The sequence below is a fragment of the Rhinoderma darwinii genome, assembly GCF_050947455.1.
Source record: "Rhinoderma darwinii isolate aRhiDar2 chromosome 5 unlocalized genomic scaffold, aRhiDar2.hap1 SUPER_5_unloc_15, whole genome shotgun sequence".
Lineage (NCBI taxonomy): Eukaryota > Metazoa > Chordata > Amphibia > Anura > Rhinodermatidae > Rhinoderma > Rhinoderma darwinii.
Genome location: NW_027461771.1, coordinates 34,968 through 54,549, shown reverse-complemented (window position 1 = coordinate 54,549; position 19,582 = coordinate 34,968). Strand labels below are relative to the sequence as shown.

At 47.8% G+C, this 19,582-nt stretch overlaps 13 non-coding genes across 13 annotated transcripts; all 13 read right to left on the bottom strand.

Moving 5' to 3' along the window:
- Positions 1-1,292: 1,292 nt before the first annotated feature.
- Positions 1,293-1,483, bottom strand: LOC142685890 (U2 spliceosomal RNA). Its single transcript, XR_012855322.1, has one exon. It is a non-coding gene; the product is annotated as a U2 spliceosomal RNA (small nuclear RNA).
- A 1,280-nt stretch (positions 1,484-2,763) lies between these two features.
- Positions 2,764-2,954, bottom strand: LOC142685889 (U2 spliceosomal RNA). Its single transcript, XR_012855321.1, has one exon. It is a non-coding gene; the product is annotated as a U2 spliceosomal RNA (small nuclear RNA).
- Positions 2,955-4,250: 1,296 nt separating this feature from the next.
- LOC142685888 (U2 spliceosomal RNA) lies at positions 4,251-4,441 on the bottom strand. The gene has a single exon (XR_012855320.1). It is a non-coding gene; the product is annotated as a U2 spliceosomal RNA (small nuclear RNA).
- A 1,304-nt stretch (positions 4,442-5,745) lies between these two features.
- LOC142685887 (U2 spliceosomal RNA) lies at positions 5,746-5,936 on the bottom strand. The gene has a single exon (XR_012855319.1). It is a non-coding gene; the product is annotated as a U2 spliceosomal RNA (small nuclear RNA).
- Positions 5,937-7,236: 1,300 nt separating this feature from the next.
- LOC142685886 (U2 spliceosomal RNA) lies at positions 7,237-7,427 on the bottom strand. Its single transcript, XR_012855318.1, has one exon. It is a non-coding gene; the product is annotated as a U2 spliceosomal RNA (small nuclear RNA).
- A 1,300-nt stretch (positions 7,428-8,727) lies between these two features.
- Positions 8,728-8,918, bottom strand: LOC142685885 (U2 spliceosomal RNA). The gene has a single exon (XR_012855317.1). It is a non-coding gene; the product is annotated as a U2 spliceosomal RNA (small nuclear RNA).
- Positions 8,919-10,202: 1,284 nt separating this feature from the next.
- LOC142685883 (U2 spliceosomal RNA) lies at positions 10,203-10,393 on the bottom strand. Its single transcript, XR_012855315.1, has one exon. It is a non-coding gene; the product is annotated as a U2 spliceosomal RNA (small nuclear RNA).
- A 1,276-nt stretch (positions 10,394-11,669) lies between these two features.
- On the bottom strand, positions 11,670-11,860 carry LOC142685881 (U2 spliceosomal RNA). The gene has a single exon (XR_012855314.1). It is a non-coding gene; the product is annotated as a U2 spliceosomal RNA (small nuclear RNA).
- A 1,284-nt stretch (positions 11,861-13,144) lies between these two features.
- Positions 13,145-13,335, bottom strand: LOC142685880 (U2 spliceosomal RNA). The gene has a single exon (XR_012855313.1). It is a non-coding gene; the product is annotated as a U2 spliceosomal RNA (small nuclear RNA).
- Positions 13,336-14,619: 1,284 nt separating this feature from the next.
- LOC142685879 (U2 spliceosomal RNA) lies at positions 14,620-14,810 on the bottom strand. Its single transcript, XR_012855312.1, has one exon. It is a non-coding gene; the product is annotated as a U2 spliceosomal RNA (small nuclear RNA).
- A 1,304-nt stretch (positions 14,811-16,114) lies between these two features.
- LOC142685868 (U2 spliceosomal RNA) lies at positions 16,115-16,305 on the bottom strand. Its single transcript, XR_012855306.1, has one exon. It is a non-coding gene; the product is annotated as a U2 spliceosomal RNA (small nuclear RNA).
- Positions 16,306-17,605: 1,300 nt separating this feature from the next.
- LOC142685856 (U2 spliceosomal RNA) lies at positions 17,606-17,796 on the bottom strand. The gene has a single exon (XR_012855295.1). It is a non-coding gene; the product is annotated as a U2 spliceosomal RNA (small nuclear RNA).
- Positions 17,797-19,092: 1,296 nt separating this feature from the next.
- Positions 19,093-19,283, bottom strand: LOC142685867 (U2 spliceosomal RNA). Its single transcript, XR_012855305.1, has one exon. It is a non-coding gene; the product is annotated as a U2 spliceosomal RNA (small nuclear RNA).
- Between the last annotated feature and the right edge of the window lie 299 nt (positions 19,284-19,582).

Below are 19,582 nucleotides of genomic sequence, written 5' to 3'. Positions count from 1 at the left end.
CCGCGCGTTGCCCGAGCCTGCCCGATACTGCTGTTCAGCCCTTGCAGCGATTCAGCCTACTTCTAGGCAATTCCATGGGGCCCTGCAGGCTCACACACTCACAGCTACACGGGAGGTGAATAAAGGCCGGAGAGGAAGCCAGACAGGATTTGCTTCTTTTGCTTGCACCACAATGCAGTGCTGAAAGAGGAGGAATCTACATAAAAACGCCTTCCTGGCAACGCCCAAATGCCCTGCTGCCATGCAGATAAACACTGGCAGCGGCAGCAAGTGCATGCCCACAGCCACCCCTTGTTCCTTCACACCTTGTATCAGCTGTAATCCAGTCCAGTCCAGTGCTGCCTGCTGAGCAGCACTGACCAACACTGCCTGGGCCCAGGCTTTTATCTCTGAGGCCCCATTATGATGTCAGAAAGCTGGCTCTGGAATCCTGAGGGCTCCACTATGACACGTGCAAAGTTCCGTCTGAACTTTATATAAGACGGTGAGGCTCAGTCAGTCACTCAGTGTTGCCTGAGAGGGCAACACTGCAACAGCCGGCCGCCAGGCTGTCTTTTTTTTGCACAGCTAGTTGCCTCCAGGAGGCCACAAGAGGGAGACAAGGGACTGCAAAATGGAAAATAGGCATCCACCAACTTTACAGACAACTTCTCCTTGCTCCTACAACCTCCATCCTTGCACAGTTTGTTATTCTTCTAGGTAACATAGTAACAAATCCAAATTGCTGCTCTCTTTGTAGGCAAGCAAGGCTTTGTTGCAACTGCAATTCTTACTTCTTCTTGAAATGTAGGGACGACAGTACATTCCATCACATCCATCTAGTGTACACAGGTAGGTCCATTGTGGCGGGCAGGCGAGCGGGCGGGCTGCTTTATTGGCTGTTTGCTGTTCCCCTACTCCACTCCACTATTTGACTGTTGTGCTGCATCAATCAATCAATCAATCAATCAATCAATCAATCAATCAATCAATCAATCAATCAATCAATCAATCAGTGGCTGGCTCAGGTGCAGCTCTTTAACTTACCTAAAAGGGAGGGCGGAGAGAAGACAAGGAAGGTGAATGAGGTGTTCCAATGTGAAATGCCGGAAACACAGAAACACAGACGACACACAACAAGAGGTGGCAATCTATTCATTAATTGCATTTAATCAATGAGCTCATTATCACTCATGCATTGTCCAACAGGTGTTGAAATAATGGGATTAAAAGGGGAGATCCCTTCAGAAAGACAGAAACAATAGCAAAGACAAAAAACACTTTTGGAATCTGCTTTTAGTCAACACATAAGGAAAGGGTGCACCGGTCCTGGAAATACTGCAATACCAGGTCAATGCGTGGAGTGGACAGAGCAAGCTCTATTTCCATCTCCCTGTTCTAAAAATCCATTTAATATATGGTCCCCAGATAGGGGACGTATCAGATATTAAACTGATAAGAACAGATACTACACTTGATCTTAGCCAAAAGGCCGAGAAGCGATAACCCGAACGGGCCGCGCGTTGCCCGAGCCTGCCCGATACTGCTGTTCAGCCCTTGCAGCGATTCAGCCTACTTCTAGGCAATTCCATGGGGCCCTGCAGGCTCACACACTCACAGCTACACGGGAGGTGAATAAAGGCCGGAGAGGAAGCCAGACAGGATTTGCTTCTTTTGCTTGCACCACAATGCAGTGCTGAAAGAGGAGGAATCTACATAAAAACGCCTTCCTGGCAACGCCCAAATGCCCTGCTGCCATGCAGATAAACACTGGCAGCGGCAGCAAGTGCATGCCCACAGCCACCCCTTGTTCCTTCACACCTTGTATCAGCTGTAATCCAGTCCAGTCCAGTGCTGCCTGCTGAGCAGCACTGACCAACACTGCCTGGGCCCAGGCTTTTATCTCTGAGGCCCCATTATGATGTCAGAAAGCTGGCTCTGGAATCCTGAGGGCTCCACTATGACACGTGCAAAGTTCCGTCTGAACTTTATATAAGACGGTGAGGCTCAGTCAGTCACTCAGTGTTGCCTGAGAGGGCAACACTGCAACAGCCGGCCGCCAGGCTGTCTTTTTTTTGCACAGCTAGTTGCCTCCAGGAGGCCACAAGAGGGAGACAAGGGACTGCAAAATGGAAAATAGGCATCCACCAACTTTACAGACAACTTCTCCTTGCTCCTACAACCTCCATCCTTGCACAGTTTGTTATTCTTCTAGGTAACATAGTAACAAATCCAAATTGCTGCTCTCTTTGTAGGCAAGCAAGGCTTTGTTGCAACTGCAATTCTTACTTCTTCTTGAAATGTAGGGACGACAGTACATTCCATCACATCCATCTAGTGTACACAGGTAGGTCCATTGTGGCGGGCAGGCGAGCGGGCGGGCTGCTTTATTGGCTGTTTGCTGTTCCCCTACTCCACTCCACTATTTGACTGTTGTGCTGCATCAATCAATCAATCAATCAATCAATCAATCAATCAATCAATCAGTGGCTGGCTCAGGTGCAGCTCTTTAACTTACCTAAAAGGGAGGGCGGAGAGAAGACAAGGAAGGTGAATGAGGTGTTCCAATGTAAAATGCCGGAAACACAGAAACACAGACGACACACAACAAGAGGTGGCAATCTATTCATTAATTGCATTTAATCAATGAGCTCATTATCACTCATGCATTGTCCAACAGGTGTTGAAATAATTGGATTAAAAGGGGAGATCCCTTCAGAAAGACAGAAACAATAGCAAAGACAAAAAACACTTTTGGAATCTGCTTTTAGTCAACACATAAGGAAAGGGTGCACCGGTCCTGGAAATACTGCAATACCAGGTCAATGCGTGGAGTGGACAGAGCAAGCTCTATTTCCATCTCCCTGTTCTAAAAATCCATTTAATATATGGTCCCCAGATAGGGGACGTATCAGATATTAAACTGATAAGAACAGATACTACACTTGATCTTAGCCAAAAGGCCGAGAAGCGATAACCCGAACGGGCCGCGCGTTGCCCGAGCCTGCCCGATACTGCTGTTCAGCCCTTGCAGCGATTCAGCCTACTTCTAGGCAATTCCATGGGGCCCTGCAGGCTCACACACTCACAGCTACACGGGAGGTGAATAAAGGCCGGAGAGGAAGCCAGACAGGATTTGCTTCTTTTGCTTGCACCACAATGCAGTGCTGAAAGAGGAGGAATCTACATAAAAACGCCTTCCTGGCAACGCCCAAATGCCCTGCTGCCATGCAGATAAACACTGGCAGCGGCAGCAAGTGCATGCCCACAGCCACCCCTTGTTCCTTCACACCTTGTATCAGCTGTAATCCAGTCCAGTCCAGTGCTGCCTGCTGAGCAGCACTGACCAACACTGCCTGGGCCCAGGCTTTTATCTCTGAGGCCCCATTATGATGTCAGAAAGCTGGCTCTGGAATCCTGAGGGCTCCACTATGACACGTGCAAAGTTCCGTCTGAACTTTATATAAGACGGTGAGGCTCAGTCAGTCACTCAGTGTTGCCTGAGAGGGCAACACTGCAACAGCCGGCCGCCAGGCTGTCTTTTTTTTGCACAGCTAGTTGCCTCCAGGAGGCCACAAGAGGGAGACAAGGGACTGCAAAATGGAAAATAGGCATCCACCAACTTTACAGACAACTTCTCCTTGCTCCTACAACCTCCATCCTTGCACAGTTTGTTATTCTTCTAGGTAACATAGTAACAAATCCAAATTGCTGCTCTCTTTGTAGGCAAGCAAGGCTTTGTTGCAACTGCAATTCTTACTTCTTCTTGAAATGTAGGGACGACAGTACATTCCATCACATCCATCTAGTGTACACAGGTAGGTCCATTGTGGCGGGCAGGCGAGCGGGCGGGCTGCTTTATTGGCTGTTTGCTGTTCCCCTACTCCACTCCACTATTTGACTGTTGTGCTGCATCAATCAATCAATCAATCAATCAATCAATCAATCAATCAATCAATCAATCAATCAATCAGTGGCTGTCTCAGGTGCAGCTCTTTAACTTACCTAAAAGGGAGGGCGGAGAGAAGACAAGGAAGGTGAATGAGGTGTTCCAATGTGAAATGCCGGAAACACAGAAACACAGACGACACACAACAAGAGGTGGCAATCTATTCATTAATTGCATTTAATCAATGAGCTCATTATCACTCATGCATTGTCCAACAGGTGTTGAAATAATGGGATTAAAAGGGGAGATCCCTTCAGAAAGACAGAAACAATAGCAAAGACAAAAAACACTTTTGGAATCTGCTTTTAGTCAACACATAAGGAAAGGGTGCACCGGTCCTGGAAATACTGCAATACCAGGTCAATGCGTGGAGTGGACAGAGCAAGCTCTATTTCCATCTCCCTGTTCTAAAAATCCATTTAATATATGGTCCCCAGATAGGGGACGTATCAGATATTAAACTGATAAGAACAGATACTACACTTGATCTTAGCCAAAAGGCCGAGAAGCGATAACCCGAACGGGCCGCGCGTTGCCCGAGCCTGCCCGATACTGCTGTTCAGCCCTTGCAGCGATTCAGCCTACTTCTAGGCAATTCCATGGGGCCCCGCAGGCTCACACACTCACAGCTACACGGGAGGTGAATAAAGGCCGGAGAGGAAGCCAGACAGGATTTGCTTCTTTTGCTTGCACCACAATGCAGTGCTGAAAGAGGAGGAATCTACATAAAAACGCCTTCCTGGCAACGCCCAAATGCCCTGCTGCCATGCAGATAAACACTGGCAGCGGCAGCAAGTGCATGCCCACAGCCACCCCTTGTTCCTTCACACCTTGTATCAGCTGTAATCCAGTCCAGTCCAGTGCTGCCTGCTGAGCAGCACTGACCAACACTGCCTGGGCCCAGGCTTTTATCTCTGAGGCCCCATTATGATGTCAGAAAGCTGGCTCTGGAATCCTGAGGGCTCCACTATGACACGTGCAAAGTTCCGTCTGAACTTTATATAAGACGGTGAGGCTCAGTCAGTCACTCAGTGTTGCCTGAGAGGGCAACACTGCAACAGCCGGCCGCCAGGCTGTCTTTTTTTTGCACAGCTAGTTGCCTCCAGGAGGCCACAAGAGGGAGACAAGGGACTGCAAAATGGAAAATAGGCATCCACCAACTTTACAGACAACTTCTCCTTGCTCCTACAACCTCCATCCTTGCACAGTTTGTTATTCTTCTAGGTAACATAGTAACAAATCCAAATTGCTGCTCTCTTTGTAGGCAAGCAAGGCTTTGTTGCAACTGCAATTCTTACTTCTTCTTGAAATGTAGGGACGACAGTACATTCCATCACATCCATCTAGTGTACACAGGTAGGTCCATTTTGGCGGGCAGGCGAGCGGGCGGGCTGCTTTATTGGCTGTTTGCTGTTCCCCTACTCCACTCCACTATTTGACTGTTGTGCTGCATCAATCAATCAATCAATCAATCAATCAATCAATCAATCAATCAATCAATCAATCAATCAATCAATCAGTGGCTGGCTCAGGTGCAGCTCTTTAACTTACCTAAAAGGGAGGGCGGAGAGAAGACAAGGAAGGTGAATGAGGTGTTCCAATGTGAAATGCCGGAAACACAGAAACACAGACGACACACAACAAGAGGTGGCAATCTATTCATTAATTGCATTTAATCAATGAGCTCATTATCACTCATGCATTGTCCAACAGGTGTTGAAATAATGGGATTAAAAGGGGAGATCCCTTCAGAAAGACAGAAACAATAGCAAAGACAAAAAACACTTTTGGAATCTGCTTTTAGTCAACACATAAGGAAAGGGTGCACCGGTCCTGGAAATACTGCAATACCAGGTCAATGCGTGGAGTGGACAGAGCAAGCTCTATTTCCATCTCCCTGTTCTAAAAATCCATTTAATATATGGTCCCCAGATAGGGGACGTATCAGATATTAAACTGATAAGAACAGATACTACACTTGATCTTAGCCAAAAGGCCGAGAAGCGATAACCCGAACGGGCCGCGCGTTGCCCGAGCCTGCCCGATACTGCTGTTCAGCCCTTGCAGCGATTCAGCCTACTTCTAGGCAATTCCATGGGGCCCTGCAGGCTCACACACTCACAGCTACACGGGAGGTGAATAAAGGCCGGAGAGGAAGCCAGACAGGATTTGCTTCTTTTGCTTGCACCACAATGCAGTGCTGAAAGAGGAGGAATCTACATAAAAACGCCTTCCTGGCAACGCCCAAATGCCCTGCTGCCATGCAGATAAACACTGGCAGCGGCAGCAAGTGCATGCCCACAGCCACCCCTTGTTCCTTCACACCTTGTATCAGCTGTAATCCAGTCCAGTCCAGTGCTGCCTGCTGAGCAGCACTGACCAACACTGCCTGGGCCCAGGCTTTTATCTCTGAGGCCCCATTATGATGTCAGAAAGCTGGCTCTGGAATCCTGAGGGCTCCACTATGACACGTGCAAAGTTCCGTCTGAACTTTATATAAGACGGTGAGGCTCAGTCAGTCACTCAGTGTTGCCTGAGAGGGCAACACTGCAACAGCCGGCCGCCAGGCTGTCTTTTTTTTGCACAGCTAGTTGCCTCCAGGAGGCCACAAGAGGGAGACAAGGGACTGCAAAATGGAAAATAGGCATCCACCAACTTTACAGACAACTTCTCCTTGCTCCTACAACCTCCATCCTTGCACAGTTTGTTATTCTTCTAGGTAACATAGTAACAAATCCAAATTGCTGCTCTCTTTGTAGGCAAGCAAGGCTTTGTTGCAACTGCAATTCTTACTTCTTCTTGAAATGTAGGGACGACAGTACATTCCATCACATCCATCTAGTGTACACAGGTAGGTCCATTGTGGCGGGCAGGCGAGCGGGCGGGCTGCTTTATTGGCTGTTTGCTGTTCCCCTACTCCACTCCACTATTTGACTGTTGTGCTGCATCAATCAATCAATCAATCAATCAATCAATCAATCAATCAATCAATCAATCAATCAATCAATCAGTGGCTGGCTCAGGTGCAGCTCTTTAACTTACCTAAAAGGGAGGGCGGAGAGAAGACAAGGAAGGTGAATGAGGTGTTCCAATGTGAAATGCCGGAAACACAGAAACACAGACGACACACAACAAGAGGTGGCAATCTATTCATTAATTGCATTTAATCAATGAGCTCATTATCACTCATGCATTGTCCAACAGGTGTTGAAATATTGGGATTAAAAGGGGAGATCCCTTCAGAAAGACAGAAACAATAGCAAAGACAAAAAACACTTTTGGAATCTGCTTTTAGTCAACACATAAGGAAAGGGTGCACCGGTCCTGGAAATACTGCAATACCAGGTCAATGCGTGGAGTGGACAGAGCAAGCTCTATTTCCATCTCCCTGTTCTAAAAATCCATTTAATATATGGTCCCCAGATAGGGGACGTATCAGATATTAAACTGATAAGAACAGATACTACACTTGATCTTAGCCAAAAGGCCGAGAAGCGATAACCCGAACGGGCCGCGCGTTGCCCGAGCCTGCCCGATACTGCTGTTCAGCCCTTGCAGCGATTCAGCCTACTTCTAGGCAATTCCATGGGGCCCTGCAGGCTCACACACTCACAGCTACACGGGAGGTGAATAAAGGCCGGAGAGGAAGCCAGACAGGATTTGCTTCTTTTGCTTGCACCACAATGCAGTGCTGAAAGAGGAGGAATCTACATAAAAACGCCTTCCTGGCAACGCCCAAATGCCCTGCTGCCATGCAGATAAACACTGGCAGCGGCAGCAAGTGCATGCCCACAGCCACCCCTTGTTCCTTCACACCTTGTATCAGCTGTAATCCAGTCCAGTCCAGTGCTGCCTGCTGAGCAGCACTGACCAACACTGCCTGGGCCCAGGCTTTTATCTCTGAGGCCCCATTATGATGTCAGAAAGCTGGCTCTGGAATCCTGAGGGCTCCACTATGACACGTGCAAAGTTCCGTCTGAACTTTATATAAGACGGTGAGGCTCAGTCAGTCACTCAGTGTTGCCTGAGAGGGCAACACTGCAACAGCCGGCCGCCAGGCTGTCTTTTTTTTGCACAGCTAGTTGCCTCCAGGAGGCCACAAGAGGGAGACAAGGGACTGCAAAATGGAAAATAGGCATCCACCAACTTTACAGACAACTTCTCCTTGCTCCTACAACCTCCATCCTTGCACAGTTTGTTATTCTTCTAGGTAACATAGTAACAAATCCAAATTGCTGCTCTCTTTGTAGGCAAGCAAGGCTTTGTTGCAACTGCAATTCTTACTTCTTCTTGAAATGTAGGGACGACAGTACATTCCATCACATCCATCTAGTGTACACAGGTAGGTCCATTGTGGCGGGCAGGCGAGCGGGCGGGCTGCTTTATTGGCTGTTTGCTGTTCCCCTACTCCACTCCACTATTTGACTGTTGTGCTGCATCAATCAATCAATCAATCAATCAATCAATCAATCAATCAATCAATCAATCAATCAATCAATCAGTGGCTGGCTCAGGTGCAGCTCTTTAACTTACCTAAAAGGGAGGGCGGAGAGAAGACAAGGAAGGTGAATGAGGTGTTCCAATGTGAAATGCCGGAAACACAGAAACACAGACGACACACAACAAGAGGTGGCAATCTATTCATTAATTGCATTTAATCAATGAGCTCATTATCACTCATGCATTGTCCAACAGGTGTTGAAATAATGGGATTAAAAGGGGAGATCCCTTCAGAAAGACAGAAACAATAGCAAAGACAAAAAACACTTTTGGAATCTGCTTTTAGTCAACACATAAGGAAAGGGTGCACCGGTCCTGGAAATACTGCAATACCAGGTCAATGCGTGGAGTGGACAGAGCAAGCTCTATTTCCATCTCCCTGTTCTAAAAATCCATTTAATATATGGTCCCCAGATAGGGGACGTATCAGATATTAAACTGATAAGAACAGATACTACACTTGATCTTAGCCAAAAGGCCGAGAAGCGATAACCCGAACGGGCCGCGCGTTGCCCGAGCCTGCCCGATACTGCTGTTCAGCCCTTGCAGCGATTCAGCCTACTTCTAGGCAATTCCATGGGGCCCTGCAGGCTCACACACTCACAGCTACACGGGAGGTGAATAAAGGCCGGAGAGGAAGCCAGACAGGATTTGCTTCTTTTGCTTGCACCACAATGCAGTGCTGAAAGAGGAGGAATCTACATAAAAACGCCTTCCTGGCAACGCCCAAATGCCCTGCTGCCAGATAAACACTGGCAGCGGCAGCAAGTGCATGCCCACAGCCACCCCTTGTTCCTTCACACCTTGTATCAGCTGTAATCCAGTCCAGTCCAGTGCTGCCTGCTGAGCAGCACTGACCAACACTGCCTGGGCCCAGGCTTTTATCTCTGAGGCCCCATTATGATGTCAGAAAGCTGGCTCTGGAATCCTGAGGGCTCCACTATGACACGTGCAAAGTTCCGTCTGAACTTTATATAAGACGGTGAGGCTCAGTCAGTCACTCAGTGTTGCCTGAGAGGGCAACACTGCAACAGCCGGCCGCCAGGCTGTCTTTTTTTTGCACAGCTAGTTGCCTCCAGGAGGCCACAAGAGGGAGACAAGGGACTGCAAAATGGAAAATAGGCATCCACCAACTTTACAGACAACTTCTCCTTGCTCCTACAACCTCCATCCTTGCACAGTTTGTTATTCTTCTAGGTAACATAGTAACAAATCCAAATTGCTGCTCTCTTTGTAGGCAAGCAAGGCTTTGTTGCAACTGCAATTCTTACTTCTTCTTGAAATGTAGGGACGACAGTACATTCCATCACATCCATCTAGTGTACACAGGTAGGTCCATTGTGGCGGGCAGGCGAGCGGGCGGGCTGCTTTATTGGCTGTTTGCTGTTCCCCTACTCCACTCCACTATTTGACTGTTGTGCTGCATCAATCAATCAATCAATCAATCAATCAATCAATCAATCAATCAATCAATCAGTGGCTGGCTCAGGTGCAGCTCTTTAACTTACCTAAAAGGGAGGGCGGAGAGAAGACAAGGAAGGTGAATGAGGTGTTCCAATGTGAAATGCCGGAAACACAGAAACACAGACGACACACAACAAGAGGTGGCAATCTATTCATTAATTGCATTTAATCAATGAGCTCATTATCACTCATGCATTGTCCAACAGGTGTTGAAATAATGGGATTAAAAGGGGAGATCCCTTCAGAAAGACAGAAACAATAGCAAAGACAAAAAACACTTTTGGAATCTGCTTTTAGTCAACACATAAGGAAAGGGTGCACCGGTCCTGGAAATACTGCAATACCAGGTCAATGCGTGGAGTGGACAGAGCAAGCTCTATTTCCATCTCCCTGTTCTAAAAATCCATTTAATATATGGTCCCCAGATAGGGGACGTATCAGATATTAAACTGATAAGAACAGATACTACACTTGATCTTAGCCAAAAGGCCGAGAAGCGATAACCCGAACGGGCCGCGCGTTGCCCGAGCCTGCCCGATACTGCTGTTCAGCCCTTGCAGCGATTCAGCCTACTTCTAGGCAATTCCATGGGGCCCTGCAGGCTCACACACTCACAGCTACACGGGAGGTGAATAAAGGCCGGAGAGGAAGCCAGACAGGATTTGCTTCTTTTGCTTGCACCACAATGCAGTGCTGAAAGAGGAGGAATCTACATAAAAACGCCTTCCTGGCAACGCCCAAATGCCCTGCTGCCATGCAGATAAACACTGGCAGCGGCAGCAAGTGCATGCCCACAGCCACCCCTTGTTCCTTCACACCTTGTATCAGCTGTAATCCAGTCCAGTCCAGTGCTGCCTGCTGAGCAGCACTGACCAACACTGCCTGGGCCCAGGCTTTTATCTCTGAGGCCCCATTATGATGTCAGAAAGCTGGCTCTGGAATCCTGAGGGCTCCACTATGACACGTGCAAAGTTCCGTCTGAACTTTATATAAGACGGTGAGGCTCAGTCAGTCACTCAGTGTTGCCTGAGAGGGCAACACTGCAACAGCCGGCCGCCAGGCTGTCTTTTTTTTGCACAGCTAGTTGCCTCCAGGAGGCCACAAGAGGGAGACAAGGGACTGCAAAATGGAAAATAGGCATCCACCAACTTTACAGACAACTTCTCCTTGCTCCTACAACCTCCATCCTTGCACAGTTTGTTATTCTTCTAGGTAACATAGTAACAAATCCAAATTGCTGCTCTCTTTGTAGGCAAGCAAGGCTTTGTTGCAACTGCAATTCTTACTTCTTCTTGAAATGTAGGGACGACAGTACATTCCATCACATCCATCTAGTGTACACAGGTAGGTCCATTGTGGCGGGCAGGCGAGCGGGCGGGCTGCTTTATTGGCTGTTTGCTGTTCCCCTACTCCACTCCACTATTTGACTGTTGTGCTGCATCAATCAATCAATCAATCAATCAATCAATCAATCAATCAGTGGCTGGCTCAGGTGCAGCTCTTTAACTTACCTAAAAGGGAGGGCGGAGAGAAGACAAGGAAGGTGAATGAGGTGTTCCAATGTGAAATGCCGGAAACACAGAAACACAGACGACACACAACAAGAGGTGGCAATCTATTCATTAATTGCATTTAATCAATGAGCTCATTATCACTCATGCATTGTCCAACAGGTGTTGAAATAATGGGATTAAAAGGGGAGATCCCTTCAGAAAGACAGAAACAATAGCAAAGACAAAAAACACTTTTGGAATCTGCTTTTAGTCAACACATAAGGAAAGGGTGCACCGGTCCTGGAAATACTGCAATACCAGGTCAATGCGTGGAGTGGACAGAGCAAGCTCTATTTCCATCTCCCTGTTCTAAAAATCCATTTAATATATGGTCCCCAGATAGGGGACGTATCAGATATTAAACTGATAAGAACAGATACTACACTTGATCTTAGCCAAAAGGCCGAGAAGCGATAACCCGAACGGGCCGCGCGTTGCCCGAGCCTGCCCGATACTGCTGTTCAGCCCTTGCAGCGATTCAGCCTACTTCTAGGCAATTCCATGGGGCCCTGCAGGCTCACACACTCACAGCTACACGGGAGGTGAATAAAGGCCGGAGAGGAAGCCAGACAGGATTTGCTTCTTTTGCTTGCACCACAATGCAGTGCTGAAAGAGGAGGAATCTACATAAAAACGCCTTCCTGGCAACGCCCAAATGCCCTGCTGCCATGCAGATAAACACTGGCAGCGGCAGCAAGTGCATGCCCACAGCCACCCCTTGTTCCTTCACACCTTGTATCAGCTGTAATCCAGTCCAGTCCAGTGCTGCCTGCTGAGCAGCACTGACCAACACTGCCTGGGCCCAGGCTTTTATCTCTGAGGCCCCATTATGATGTCAGAAAGCTGGCTCTGGAATCCTGAGGGCTCCACTATGACACGTGCAAAGTTCCGTCTGAACTTTATATAAGACGGTGAGGCTCAGTCAGTCACTCAGTGTTGCCTGAGAGGGCAACACTGCAACAGCCGGCCGCCAGGCTGTCTTTTTTTTGCACAGCTAGTTGCCTCCAGGAGGCCACAAGAGGGAGACAAGGGACTGCAAAATGGAAAATAGGCATCCACCAACTTTACAGACAACTTCTCCTTGCTCCTACAACCTCCATCCTTGCACAGTTTGTTATTCTTCTAGGTAACATAGTAACAAATCCAAATTGCTGCTCTCTTTGTAGGCAAGCAAGGCTTTGTTGCAACTGCAATTCTTACTTCTTCTTGAAATGTAGGGACGACAGTACATTCCATCACATCCATCTAGTGTACACAGGTAGGTCCATTGTGGCGGGCAGGCGAGCGGGCGGGCTGCTTTATTGGCTGTTTGCTGTTCCCCTACTCCACTCCACTATTTGACTGTTGTGCTGCATCAATCAATCAATCAATCAATCAATCAATCAATCAATCAATCAATCAGTGGCTGGCTCAGGTGCAGCTCTTTAACTTACCTAAAAGGGAGGGCGGAGAGAAGACAAGGAAGGTGAATGAGGTGTTCCAATGTGAAATGCCGGAAACACAGAAACACAGACGACACACAACAAGAGGTGGCAATCTATTCATTAATTGCATTTAATCAATGAGCTCATTATCACTCATGCATTGTCCAACAGGTGTTGAAATAATGGGATTAAAAGGGGAGATCCCTTCAGAAAGACAGAAACAATAGCAAAGACAAAAAACACTTTTGGAATCTGCTTTTAGTCAACACATAAGGAAAGGGTGCACCGGTCCTGGAAATACTGCAATACCAGGTCAATGCGTGGAGTGGACAGAGCAAGCTCTATTTCCATCTCCCTGTTCTAAAAATCCATTTAATATATGGTCCCCAGATAGGGGACGTATCAGATATTAAACTGATAAGAACAGATACTACACTTGATCTTAGCCAAAAGGCCGAGAAGCGATAACCCGAACGGGCCGCGCGTTGCCCGAGCCTGCCCGATACTGCTGTTCAGCCCTTGCAGCGATTCAGCCTACTTCTAGGCAATTCCATGGGGCCCTGCAGGCTCACACACTCACAGCTACACGGGAGGTGAATAAAGGCCGGAGAGGAAGCCAGACAGGATTTGCTTCTTTTGCTTGCACCACAATGCAGTGCTGAAAGAGGAGGAATCTACATAAAAACGCCTTCCTGGCAACGCCCAAATGCCCTGCTGCCATGCAGATAAACACTGGCAGCGGCAGCAAGTGCATGCCCACAGCCACCCCTTGTTCCTTCACACCTTGTATCAGCTGTAATCCAGTCCAGTCCAGTGCTGCCTGCTGAGCAGCACTGACCAACACTGCCTGGGCCCAGGCTTTTATCTCTGAGGCCCCATTATGATGTCAGAAAGCTGGCTCTGGAATCCTGAGGGCTCCACTATGACACGTGCAAAGTTCCGTCTGAACTTTATATAAGACGGTGAGGCTCAGTCAGTCACTCAGTGTTGCCTGAGAGGGCAACACTGCAACAGCCGGCCGCCAGGCTGTCTTTTTTTTGCACAGCTAGTTGCCTCCAGGAGGCCACAAGAGGGAGACAAGGGACTGCAAAATGGAAAATAGGCATCCACCAACTTTACAGACAACTTCTCCTTGCTCCTACAACCTCCATCCTTGCACAGTTTGTTATTCTTCTAGGTAACATAGTAACAAATCCAAATTGCTGCTCTCTTTGTAGGCAAGCAAGGCTTTGTTGCAACTGCAATTCTTACTTCTTCTTGAAATGTAGGGACGACAGTACATTCCATCACATCCATCTAGTGTACACAGGTAGGTCCATTGTGGCGGGCAGGCGAGCGGGCGGGCTGCTTTATTGGCTGTTTGCTGTTCCCCTACTCCACTCCACTATTTGACTGTTGTGCTGCATCAATCAATCAATCAATCAATCAATCAATCAATCAATCAATCAATCAGTGGCTGGCTCAGGTGCAGCTCTTTAACTTACCTAAAAGGGAGGGCGGAGAGAAGACAAGGAAGGTGAATGAGGTGTTCCAATGTGAAATGCCGGAAACACAGAAACACAGACGACACACAACAAGAGGTGGCAATCTATTCATTAATTGCATTTAATCAATGAGCTCATTATCACTCATGCATTGTCCAACAGGTGTTGAAATAATGGGATTAAAAGGGGAGATCCCTTCAGAAAGACAGAAACAATAGCAAAGACAAAAAACACTTTTGGAATCTGCTTTTAGTCAACACATAAGGAAAGGGTGCACCGGTCCTGGAAATACTGCAATACCAGGTCAATGCGTGGAGTGGACAGAGCAAGCTCTATTTCCATCTCCCTGTTCTAAAAATCCATTTAATATATGGTCCCCAGATAGGGGACGTATCAGATATTAAACTGATAAGAACAGATACTACACTTGATCTTAGCCAAAAGGCCGAGAAGCGATAACCCGAACGGGCCGCGCGTTGCCCGAGCCTGCCCGATACTGCTGTTCAGCCCTTGCAGCGATTCAGCCTACTTCTAGGCAATTCCATGGGGCCCTGCAGGCTCACACACTCACAGCTACACGGGAGGTGAATAAAGGCCGGAGAGGAAGCCAGACAGGATTTGCTTCTTTTGCTTGCACCACAATGCAGTGCTGAAAGAGGAGGAATCTACATAAAAACGCCTTCCTGGCAACGCCCAAATGCCCTGCTGCCATGCAGATAAACACTGGCAGCGGCAGCAAGTGCATGCCCACAGCCACCCCTTGTTCCTTCACACCTTGTATCAGCTGTAATCCAGTCCAGTCCAGTGCTGCCTGCTGAGCAGCACTGACCAACACTGCCTGGGCCCAGGCTTTTATCTCTGAGGCCCCATTATGATGTCAGAAAGCTGGCTCTGGAATCCTGAGGGCTCCACTATGACACGTGCAAAGTTCCGTCTGAACTTTATATAAGACGGTGAGGCTCAGTCAGTCACTCAGTGTTGCCTGAGAGGGCAACACTGCAACAGCCGGCCGCCAGGCTGTCTTTTTTTTGCACAGCTAGTTGCCTCCAGGAGGCCACAAGAGGGAGACAAGGGACTGCAAAATGGAAAATAGGCATCCACCAACTTTACAGACAACTTCTCCTTGCTCCTACAACCTCCATCCTTGCACAGTTTGTTATTCTTCTAGGTAACATAGTAACAAATCCAAATTGCTGCTCTCTTTGTAGGCAAGCAAGGCTTTGTTGCAACTGCAATTCTTACTTCTTCTTGAAATGTAGGGACGACAGTACATTCCATCACATCCATCTAGTGTACACAGGTAGGTCCATTGTGGCGGGCAGGCGAGCGGGCGGGCTGCTTTATTGGCTGTTTGCTGTTCCCCTACTCCACTCCACTATTTGACTGTTGTGCTGCATCAATCAATCAATCAATCAATCAATCAATCAATCAATCAATCAATCAATCAATCAATCAATCAATCAGTGGCTGGCTCAGGTGCAGCTCTTTAACTTACCTAAAAGGGAGGGCGGAGAGAAGACAAGGAAGGTGAATGAGGTGTTCCAATGTGAAATGCCGGAAACACAGAAACACAGACGACACACAACAAGAGGTGGCAATCTATTCATTAATTGCATTTAATCAATGAGCTCATTATCACTCATGCATTGTCCAACAGGTGTTGAAATAATGGGATTAAAAGGGGAGATCCCTTCAGAAAGACAGAAACAATAGCAAAGACAAAAAACACTTTTGGAATCTGCTTTTAGTCAACACATAAGGAAAGGGTGCACCGGTCCTGGAAATACTGCAATACCAGGTCAATGCGTGGAGTGGACAGAGCAAGCTCTATTTCCATCTCCCTGTTCTAAAAATCCATTTAATATATGGTCCCCAGATAGGGGACGTATCAGATATTAAACTGATAAGAACAGATACTACACTTGATCTTAGCCAAAAGGCCGAGAAGCGATAACCCGAACGGGCCGCGCGTTGCCCGAGCCTGCCCGATACTGCTGTTCAGCCCTTGCAGCGATTCAGCCTACTTCTAGGCAATTCCATGGGGCCCTGCAGGCTCACACACTCACAGCTACACGGGAGGTGAATAAAGGCCGGAGAGGAAGCCAGACAGGATTTGCTTCTTTTGCTTGCACCACAATGCAGTGCTGAAAGAGGAGGAATCTACATAAAAACGCCTTCCTGGCAACGCCCAAATGCCCTGCTGCCATGCAGATAAACACTGGCAGCGGCAGCAAGTGCATGCCCACAGCCACCCCTTGTTCCTTCACACCTTGTATCAGCTGTAATCCAGTCCAGTCCAGTGCTGCCTGCTGAGCAGCACTGACCAACACTGCCTGGGCCCAGGCTTTTATCTCTGAGGCCCCATTATGATGTCAGAAAGCTGGCTCTGGAATCCTGAGGGCTCCACTATGACACGTGCAAAGTTCCGTCTGAACTTTATATAAGACGGTGAGGCTCAGTCAGTCACTCAGTGTTGCCTGAGAGGGCAACACTGCAACAGCCGGCCGCCAGGCTGTCTTTTTTTTGCACAGCTAGTTGCCTCCAGGAGGCCACAAGAGGGAGACAAGGGACTGCAAAATGGAAAATAGGCATCCACCAACTTTACAGACAACTTCTCCTTGCTCCTACAACCTCCATCCTTGCACAGTTTGTTATTCTTCTAGGTAACATAGTAACAAATCCAAATTGCTGCTCTCTTTGTAGGCAAGCAAGGCTTTGTTGCAACTGCAATTCTTACTTCTTCTTGAAATGTAGGGACGACAGTACATTCCATCACATCCATCTAGTGTACACAGGTAGGTCCATTGTGGCGGGCAGGCGAGCGGGCGGGCTGCTTTATTGGCTGTTTGCTGTTCCCCTACTCCACTCCACTATTTGACTGTTGTGCTGCATCAATCAATCAATCAATCAATCAATCAATCAATCAATCAATCAATCAATCAATCAATCAATCAGTGGCTGGCTCAGGTGCAGCTCTTTAACTTACCTAAAAGGGAGGGCGGAGAGAAGACAAGGAAGGTGAATGAGGTGTTCCAATGTGAAATGCCGGAAACACAGAAACACAGACGACACACAACAAGAGGTGGCAATCTATTCATTAATTGCATTTAATCAATGAGCTCATTATCACTCATGCATTGTCCAACAGGTGTTGAAATAATGGGATTAAAAGGGGAGATCCCTTCAGAAAGACAGAAACAATAGCAAAGACAAAAAACACTTTTGGAATCTGCTTTTAGTCAACACATAAGGAAAGGGTGCACCGGTCCTGGAAATACTGCAATACCAGGTCAATGCGTGGAGTGGACAGAGCAAGCTCTATTTCCATCTCCCTGTTCTAAAAATCCATTTAATATATGGTCCCCAGATAGGGGACGTATCAGATATTAAACTGATAAGAACAGATACTACACTTGATCTTAGCCAAAAGGCCGAGAAGCGATAACCCGAACGGGCCGCGCGTTGCCCGAGCCTGCCCGATACTGCTGTTCAGCCCTTGCAGCGATTCAGCCTACTTCTAGGCAATTCCATGGGGCCCTGCAGGCTCACACACTCACAGCTACACGGGAGGTGAATAAAGGCCAGAGAGGAAGCCAGACAGGATTTGCTTCTTTTGCTTGCACCACAATGCAGTGCTGAAAGAGGAGGAATCTACATAAAAACGCCTTCCTGGCAACGCCCAAATGCCCTGCTGCCATGCAGATAAACACTGGCAGCGGCAGCAAGTGCATGCCCACAGCCACCCCTTGTTCCTTCACACCTTGTATCAGCTGTAATCCAGTCCAGTCCAGTGCTGCCTGCTGAGCAGCACTGACCAACACTGCCTGGGCCCAGGCTTTTATCTCTGAGGCCCCATTATGATGTCAGAAAGCTGGCTCTGGAATCCTGAGGGCTCCACTATGACACGTGCAAAGTTCCGTCTGAACTTTATATAAGACGGTGAGGCTCAGTCAGTCACTCAGTGTTGCCTGAGAGGGCAACACTGCAACAGCCGGCCGCCAGGCTGTCTTTTTTTTGCACAGCTAGTTGCCTCCAGGAGGCCACAAGAGGGAGACAAGGGACTGCAAAATGGAAAATAGGCATCCACCAACTTTACAGACAACTTCTCCTTGCTCCTACAACCTCCATCCTTGCACAGTTTGTTATTCTTCTAGGTAACATAGTAACAAATCCAAATTGCTGCTCTCTTTGTAGGCAAGCAAGGCTTTGTTGCAACTGCAATTCTTACTTCTTCTTGAAATGTAGGGACGACAGTACATTCCATCACATCCATCTAGTGTACACAGGTAGGTCCATTGTGGCGGGCAGGCGAGCGGGCGGGCTGCTTTATTGGCTGTTTGCTGTTCCCCTACTCCACTCCACTATTTGACTGTTGTGCTGCATCAATCAATCAATCAATCAATCAATCAATCAATCAATCAATCAATCAATCAATCAATCAGTGGCTGGCTCAGGTGCAGCTCTTTAACTTACCTAAAAGGGAGGGCGGAGAGAAGACAAGGAAGGTGAATGAGGTGTTCCAATGTGAAATGCCGGAAACACAGAAACACAGACGACACACAACAAGAGGTGGCAATCTATTCATTAATTGCATTTAATCAATGAGCTCATTATCACTCATGCATTGTCCAACAGGTGTTGAAATAATGGGATTAAAAGGGGAGATCCCTTCAGAAAGACAGAAACAATAGCAAAGACAAAAAACACTTTTGGAATCTGCTTTTAGTCAACACATAAGGAAAGGGTGCACCGGTCCTGGAAATACTGCAATACCAGGTCAATGCGTGGAGTGGACAGAGCAAGCTCTATTTCCATCTCCCTGTTCTAAAAATCCATTTAATATATGGTCCCCAGATAGGGGACGTATCAGATATTAAACTGATAAGAACAGATACTACACTTGATCTTAGTCAAAAGGCCGAGAAGCGATAACCCGAACGGGCCGCGCGTTGCCCGAGCCTGCCCGATACTGCTGTTCAGCCCTTGCAGCGATTCAGCCTACTTCTAGGCAATTCCATGGGGCCCTGCAGGCTCACACACTCACAGCTACACGGGAGGTGAATAAAGGCCGGAGAGGAAGCCAGACAGGATTTGCTTCTTTTGCTTGCACCACAATGCAGTGCTGAAAGAGGAGGAATCTACATAAAAACGCCTTCCTGGCAACGCCCAAATGCCCTGCTGCCATGCAGATAAACACTGGCAGCGGCAGCAAGTGCATGCCCACAGCCA